The 6,944-nt window shown below is 41.7% G+C and overlaps 1 long non-coding RNA gene across 2 annotated transcripts in view; it reads left to right on the forward strand.

The window, feature by feature from the left end:
• The window catches only part of LOC108444694, a 216,227-nt gene extending 209,893 nt beyond the window's left edge, over nucleotides 1–6,334 (forward strand). For both annotated transcript variants that reach the window (XR_001859329.1, XR_001859330.1), the window contains 2 exons: nucleotides 164–1,667; nucleotides 3,919–6,334. This is a non-coding gene — a long non-coding RNA (uncharacterized LOC108444694). The remainder of the gene's footprint in view (nucleotides 1–163; nucleotides 1,668–3,918) is intronic.
• Nucleotides 6,335–6,944: the final 610 nt, after the last annotated feature.

The following is a 6,944-nucleotide window of genomic DNA, read 5'->3' on the forward strand; positions in this document are numbered from 1 at the left end:
TCACTCCAATTACCTTGTGTCTCTGCTTTTTTGGTATTTAAAGACCAACAGAACTTGGTTTCTTGCTATGAATTCACGTGGGTTATGCTTACAGAGATTGCTCAGTTTCTGAATCAGCAGGACAATTACAACCAGATTTTTTTTTCCTTTCTTTGAATCACAGCAGTTAAAAATCACCTTTCAGACACCTCCTTATTCCCCAGGCTATAAAATACTATGAGGTGGCAGAGGAGAGATTATTTAATTCAAATGAACAAAGAAGAGGACAGAAGAGAAGGCCCACTGTTTGGAGGTTAGTGTTCTCACCTGAGCAGAATGAATTCATAAACTCCATCCAGTTTTTGCTCTTCTGATTGCATCCACATTTCACGGGGGACACAGTCTCTAATGGCCCTGCCATATCACCTAATGCAGTGCTTTCTTGTCGGCTGTAGGAAGTGATGTTTGGGAGGTCTGGAGGTTCCACACTGCTACTACAGCTGTAATAAACCCAAGTGCATCATTGACTCTACTGTGGTGGCAGTGTGGCTGTGGACAGAGCTTGCCTGGAGCTCAGGTGCTTACCCACTGGTCAGGGCAGATGATAATGATGCTAAAGGTCTTGTCTTCACTCTACAGTCCCCTGATTCCTGTTTATTCTCCTGAGGATGGAAGGTGAAAGGACTGAAACCTGAAACCTTTACTTTTAAAGATGCCTTCACTGCAGTGCCTGGGTATCTCATTGGGTCATTGCCTGTCTGACCATTTACTTTTTTTTTTACAGAAATTTTCCTGTCTGTAAAATTAAAATGTTGTTACTGATTGCAACGGAGCACCATAAAAATTATTTCAACGGTTATAAACCCCTTCTGGAATCATATGGTGATAAGTATTATTTGTACACAAGGACCTGAAAAGGGGGCTGTTTTGTATGATCTAAGGCTACTCTGTTGTGTTTGTTTTGTTTGTGTATCTGGATCATAGCAATAAACTCAGTTTAGAGAGCAAACATTTGATAGCGTATTTTGGTGCTCAAAAACCCCACAGGTGCCTAGGTACATGCAGATGTGAAGGAATTAATGAACTTTTAAATAACAGGGAAACCTTTCTGTTCAGAAGAACGGGTATCCATATATTTAAATTTTATAGATATGCATGTTGCCACATTCTCTTTCAGCTAACCTTTGTGTGAGAGAAACTTCTGCTGATGTCAAAGGACCTGGAGGACATTAGCAGCTGATACTGGTGCCTGTCGGGTGCTGTTGGGTTTGTCTCCCCACCACTAGGCTGGCTTCCCTCACTACTGCCAGTGACCTTGCAAAGAGCTCCGACAAAGGTCGGAATGGATTCATTGATCAGCCAGGCCAAGCATATGACAGTCTGTGCCTTAATTGAATCCCAAAAGGGGGCAGACTGGGTTTTTATTACAGAGGCCAGACGATAGCACTCATTAAAAGCTCCACAGACTGTGTGGTTTACTAATTAGTTTATTATACAGACACCTTGACGATGGGCAAAGTTGTCATTTTGCCCTTTATCGCACAGGGGATGTTGTTAAAAGTTTAATCAGCTAACACTGACCAACTTACCTTGGCAGGCTGTGGACAGTCATTACCGAGGTCACCCCTGCTGTAGCAATTCTGACAGGGTCACAGCATGAATCTCCAATAAAAAGCACGTTACATAAGGTAAGAGTGCACCTGAAAGGGAACCAGGAAAAGAGATGCGCTCAGCAGGGAGTAGGAAACAGATGGACTGTTAGGACAAGTGAAGCCTGTTACGGTTTCTCTTTGCTTACATTGTTTAACATATGCTTTTTGGAAATATGGGGAGCTCTGAGCTATTGCTGTGATATGTTCATTAGAACACAAGATAGCCTGAACCAAGCAGTGTGTGAACAGGCACTGAGTGTCTCTGCTCTGGCAAAAGCAGGGATGATTTCGCTAGTTAAGCAAAGCCTAGCACCCAGGTAATGTGCAGAACCAGAGTGGTAAAAGAACAGGGAAAACTGAAGATCGAGGCAGCCCAGATTTCCCTGCAATATTGTTTTCCCTTTCTTCCAGATTCTTCTTTCCTTCCAGAAGAGACTGAGGGGAGACCTCATTTCTGTCTACAGCTTCCTTGTGAGGGGAAAAGAGGGGCAGGCACTGAGCTCTTCACTTGTGACCAGCGACAGGACTTGAGGAAACAGCATGGAGCTGAGTCAGGGGAGATTTAGGCTGGATATCAGGAAAAAATTCTTCACCCAGAGGGTGGTTGGGTGCTGGAAGAGGCTCCCCAGGGAAGCGGTCACAGCACCAGGCCTGACAGAGTGCAAGAATATGGTGTGGTTCTTGAGGTGTTCTATGCAAGGCCAGGAGTTAGGCTTTGATGATCCTTGTGAGTCCCTTCCAGCTCAGGAGATTCTATAATTCTACATTCAGGGTAGTTTTGTAATGTACCTTTAGTATCTTTATTCCCTGCAGGTGTGGGAATGTGCTACAGCTCAGAGAAACTGTTCATAAGGTTACCTTTACTTAGTTTTACTACAGTGACATCTGGAAGTCCCAGCAGTTTTGTAGTGTAATGGGCCCATTAATACCCAGCCTTACAAAAAGAAATGCCCTCTACCAGCTCTGTATCAGAATACATAGAAGTGTAATTAGATATGTCAGATTAAGGATGGTCTAAAAAAATTGAGGCAAAATCATAAAGGTTCTTGATCTCTTCAGAGTCTGTTTAATTAAAACATACTACAACTTGATATTTTTTCTTAGGAACCTAGTTAAAAATAAAAATAGCTTTATCTGCCTGTCAGTCACACCTGTGAGGCAACTTCCATCAAATCTTCGACTGAACAGCGGTTTTAGTTCCTTCAGGTCTTCTGGCAGTTGGTATTTTCCACAACTGCTGGTAGAAGAGAACGATTTTAATTATTCCCTTGAGGGAAAAGCAGGGAACACGGCAGTCATTCCAGCTCTTTCATCTCAGCTGGCTGGCAAATCAATCAGTCAGGGTGCCCAGTGTACCAGATCAGCCATGGCATGTGCTGTCTCTTGATGAGCCACAAAGAAACTCAGGTAGGGGGCACAGAGTGGATGGCAAACTTGTGGTAAAACGCATGAAGAAGAGCTTATCTGAGGGCAGGATGGGGAAACATCATCATTTCATGGGGAAGAGCTGGGAAAGATGGATGACACAGGCAAATAAGTTTAGGACAGACTCATAAGAGGGGTGGAAAGAAAAAGAATATGTTGAGGTTGGTATCTGTAGAGGATATGTGGCAAAATTCCAGATAATATGAGATTTTGTTAATTTCTGTGCAAAAAATGGAACAAATAATTTCTTTGGGTGTAGAGCATTGTGACATGAAAAGAAAATCACTTTACAGTCCTGAAGAGGATCTTGACAGAAAAAAAGTACAAGTGATCCCACAAGGAATCTCCTGAGACTGAGGTTTTAGTTTACAGGGACAAGAGTACACCCTAACATTTCCAACAGGACAAGTAATGGCCTCAGGCTGTGCCAGGAAAGGGTCAGTGAAGAATTTCTTCACTGAAAGAGTTGCCAGGCATTGGCAACTCTTTTCAAACATTCATGATCAGCAGCTGTAATTCCAGCGTTTCAGGTCAGAAAACAGGAAAAAAAAGTATTAGATGTTTGGAATATGTTATCCTCTGGGAACTGGAGGAGTATATGAGGTATATTGGATTTGGTTTACTCATATTTTCACTTTTTTATTTGGACATAGACATCAGCTGAAATTATGGCTTTGGAGAATGAAATGGAGGATTTGGTTGTTGACTGTTATAGAAACTTTCACACGGAATATCACTGCATATTTTTGAGACATGTTTCTTCCAGCCATATTCCATTAACAGTTGCATCACACACAGAATGAAGGTGGAGAGGTAGGAAAACAGTTCTCTTGTTTCACTTCGACTTTTTTTTCTGTTACAGATGTCCAGTGCATCCAGTTTGATACTCCATCATCATGGATGACATGAATGGGAGAGTCCAAGCCAGTCGTGTTCTATCCAGCATAAGTGAAAGACTGCTTCAGTCTCACTTAACACAAAATGTGACCTTGAAACAAACCACAGGAGTAAACAATGGTCCTGACTGTCCTATGCCCAGGGGAAGAATTTTGTCAGACCACTCAGTTGCTTTTTCCAGCCCAGAGACCTCGGCTCGTTTGCCAAGAAAACAAGTTCTAATGTAGGGGGAATTCACACACCTGAAAATCTCATGCTGTTCTGGAGCTGAGATATGGAGATGGGCCCAGAAGGCTGGTTTCAGCATCGTATCCCCAAATAAATGTATACAGGCAGGTAAAGTGCAACCTGGTGTGCCTCAGTGCATACTATTCATTTTCATTTGAACATTAGCATAAGGTGCAGTGGCAGCAGATTTGTATCTGTCATCAGAGGGAGTAAAGATCAATGAGTGTGTGCTTACAATATGTCCCGCGTGCAGTGCGTGGCGGGGTGTGCAAGGAGGGGACTGCGAGAGGAGCCAGCTCCGTGACAAACACAACAGATGCGCCGCTGAATGCTGAGGGCAAGAACAGAAAAAGAACATTGGTCAGACCCTCAGCTTGCTTCCCTCAGCAGACTTCCCTCACCCTCAGTTTTTACAAGCTGAGTTGGGCCTGTGCCTCTGTTCAAAACATGAATCCATTCCCATTTCTCACTCAGGAATCTGGCTGGAATATATTGCAACACCGGGGCGAGCAACGGGTCATGTACAATGGAGGTACCATTGCTAGTTAACATGTCTTGGTAGTCACCCCAGGAGTCTTCTCACAGTGACAGATTGCTCTGTTACAACTGCACAGGCAAATGCTCCATCATTAACTCACTTTAAAAAAAAGCTGCCTTAACTGTGAAACTAAAAGACTCCAACTTTTCCTTTTGCTGTAGCTCCCTCAGGCAATGAAGGAATTTGCGATGTGTGTCAATGAGACATTTGAAATCTCACACATTTAAATCGTCCCGACTTCAACAGCATTTTAAATACACTGAAACCAGCAGCATTTCTAAATTCAAACACTTACCAGTTTCCTTCCCACAAGCTTTCTCCTATGAGCCTCAAAGGCAGTAGAAAATGTTATTATGCGAACAAAGCATCTCTCTGTAACTGAATTAAATATAAATCCATTAAAGAGAGAGAGATAATATAATAATTAATACTTTGTACTACTGTATTACCTTTCTTTTGCAGTCTAAAGGTATTAATTCAGCCTTAGCCCATGGTTTCTTTTCCCATTTTATAAATAGAAAAATTGAGGCACAAAGGGGAAAAGTGATATAACTCTTCAGTTAAGGCAAATCAGTGTCAAGGCAGGCATAAAATCCTGGAAATCTGGTTCTCAGTTCTGCCTCCACCATTCCAGCACCAACCTTCCCACGAGGCAAGAACACAATAGACAAATGGTACCACCAACAGGGTTATGTGAAGTGAAAATCAACAGTGGATCCTCAGTCCCCACATCTCAGCCTCAGAGAGACATACACGGCTCGGTGGAAAGACAACTCTAAGCAACCGCACAAATCCAGTGGTGGGCAAATTCCAGTGACTCCCCCGCATCATGTGTGGTATTTCTGAGTCTACATTAAGAAAATCCCATAATCCTATCCTCCAGTCTTTCACCATGCAAGTGGGTGAGGAGCTCCCATTAAGTTCAGCAGTGTGAGACTGCAATTAAACAGCGATTAAGAGTCACACAATGCAGCTCACTGGAGGGATGAGCTGTGTTCTGGCTAACGCGATCAGCAAACAAACTCTTTTGAAGTGCTTAGACATAGTGCGTTAGGAAAAGTACCCAGCACGAGGAATTACCACTCTGCCCTCACAAAGACATAAATCCAGGCTTCGCTTAGCCCTGGAGATGGATAGACCTGTTTATCCTCCAGAGGGATTTTACATGGCACTAGCAGGCTGCCCACAATGCAAAATCAGGCCTTTAATGATTGCTTGTGAGAAGTCAGAACGACAAAGCTTTTCATTAATCGTCCATTCCTCATCAGGCTCTTAATAGATCTATAAATGAATAAATACCCCAAGGAAATTGCTACTTTAAAAAAGGAAAAAATTGGGTACCACTTTGAATATTGACAGACACAAGAGTTGCCTTTTAACTCCGGAGTCATTCAACTTTTGTTGGAGTGTTACATAAAAGCTTTTAATTTACCGAGTACCTTTTTGTGAGTCGAGGGGATCATTTGTGACTAATGAAGAGCAAAGAACATTTTAATAATAGTGACAACTGGCTTTGATATTAATATTGTCTCAAAAAAAGTCTCTTTTGAAGTCTCTGAGATTAGGAAAACCCTTTATATTTTATCCAACCGTGTTAATAAAATTGCCTTGCCTACATAATGCTTTCTCCAAAGCAAAAGTAATTTTCCCCCACTTAGTTCCCCATGCTATCCTGTGGATATTTTTTTATGCATTTTTTTCTCACTTTTCATTTTTCTGTGCACCAACATTTCTAATTTTTTTATTAGTTTTCAGAAATCATATTTAAATGAAAACCCAAGTGTAATGCTCTATTTCTGACAAGAACATATTTCATACTCTTAGAAATGGAAGCCTTTTTGCATGTCATAAATATTTCTTGATACTTTTTCAGGGAGGAAGTAGGATGGTAGGGGTGCTGAATGGAAGCCTTCTTCAGGAAACTACCTGTTTTGTTGAAATTATGACAACAGAAGAGAAGGAAAACATTAATCTATTTTAGTTTTAGGGGTGTTGTTCTATGAACAACGCTATATGGATGTTACTTATGTATGATGGACCCTTAGATCATGTCATTTATTCAGGTGGACATGGAGTTGGCCAAAGCTAAGGGTAGGTTACTTCAGTTTTGTTTGTGAGTTCCACATCCCTACAAACTTTATTAGATCTCACAGGCTTGTTAAAATCATAGTGAAACAAGACATGTTTCTGAACTGGTAACACATCAATCTTTAGTCCCACTAAAA

This window comes from Corvus brachyrhynchos, unplaced genomic scaffold, assembly GCF_000691975.1.
Source record: "Corvus brachyrhynchos isolate BGI_N302 unplaced genomic scaffold, ASM69197v1 scaffold191, whole genome shotgun sequence".
Taxonomy (NCBI): Eukaryota; Metazoa; Chordata; class Aves; order Passeriformes; family Corvidae; genus Corvus; species Corvus brachyrhynchos.